The sequence below is a fragment of the Octodon degus genome, unplaced genomic scaffold, assembly GCF_000260255.1.
Source record: "Octodon degus isolate 3935 unplaced genomic scaffold, OctDeg1.0 scaffold00093, whole genome shotgun sequence".
Lineage (NCBI taxonomy): Eukaryota > Metazoa > Chordata > Mammalia > Rodentia > Octodontidae > Octodon > Octodon degus.
The window spans coordinates 7,120,032-7,121,157 of record NW_004524669.1 but is presented as its reverse complement, the minus strand read 5'-3'; the positions used below and the strand labels follow the sequence as shown (position 1 = coordinate 7,121,157).

Genomic DNA, 1,126 nt, shown 5'->3' with positions numbered 1-1,126 from the left:
AATGTCAGAAGTCATGGACCACAGCTCCAAACCAATAGCATTAACTGGCATCATCCTGAAAGGATACATATCTTCAAAGAAACCTTGACTTGGTATTTTCCTGGGATTCCAGATTCCCTAGTAGTTAGGTAAAAATATGGAACACATCACAAATTTGTGTGTCACCCTTGTGCAGGGGCCATGCTAATCTTCTCTGTATCGTTCCACTCTTTGTATATATGCTGCCGAAATGAGCACCTGGTGAGTTTTGGATAATGTCACAAGACATGATCTTTGAGTAAGGTTCGAAATTCAAATGAAAAATCTCAGAGAAAATTTTGAACAATTAAAAACAAAGTATCTTTATTAGCAGATTTTGCAAAGAACATATTCAAATGAATTCGACTTCCTAAATGAGATAGAGAAAAGGGAGGGGGAAACAGCAAAGTGACAACTGGTTTGCTTCTTGCTTCACTGGTAGAAAACAGCAATTTCTCCTAAGACCACCACATCTGCAAGGGTCACTGCATCACCAGCAGACAGCAGAGTCAGGTTCCATGACTCAAGAGTCACAAGATCAGTTTCTTTACACCAGGAAGTCAGCAACTCAAAGGATTAAGGATCAAGGCTCTGTTTGTTTGGAGGATTAGTGCTTAGCCAAACTCTGATTTGTCCTGGTTTATAAACACAAGGGGTTGGAGTTTTTTTCTGAATTGAATGACATAAGCACTTAATTAAAATGACAGCACATCAAGTGTCAAGCTTTCATTTTCAGTTGATGAAGGTGAAGTTGTCTTGGGTGGTAGGATACAGACAAATCTAAGATATTTAATTGAATTAGTGAAAAAAAGGAAACAAAGCTCTGTAAATAAAATAGCAAGACAGGCTGAAGGGAGGGGAACAGATGGGGGAAGAGGAACAAAGATATGCACAGGTACAAATTCCCCATGATGACTATATATATATATATATATATATATATATATATATATATATATATGAAAGCAGTAGTGCTTGGCACTTGGTAGGCACGCACATATGTGGTGATGCATAAATGAAAAAAAAAAGTGAAGCAAGCACAGGTGAAGTGTTAAAAGAAAGACAATGACAGAGGAGACCATGGATCTGAGGAGAGAGCTGGTGGGAA

At 38.1% G+C, this 1,126-nt stretch overlaps 1 non-coding gene across 1 annotated transcript; it reads right to left on the bottom strand.

The window, feature by feature from the left end:
- Positions 1-130: 130 nt before the first annotated feature.
- LOC111818518 lies at positions 131-237 on the bottom strand. Its single transcript, XR_002822492.1, has one exon. It is a non-coding gene; the product is annotated as a U6 spliceosomal RNA (small nuclear RNA).
- Positions 238-1,126: the final 889 nt, after the last annotated feature.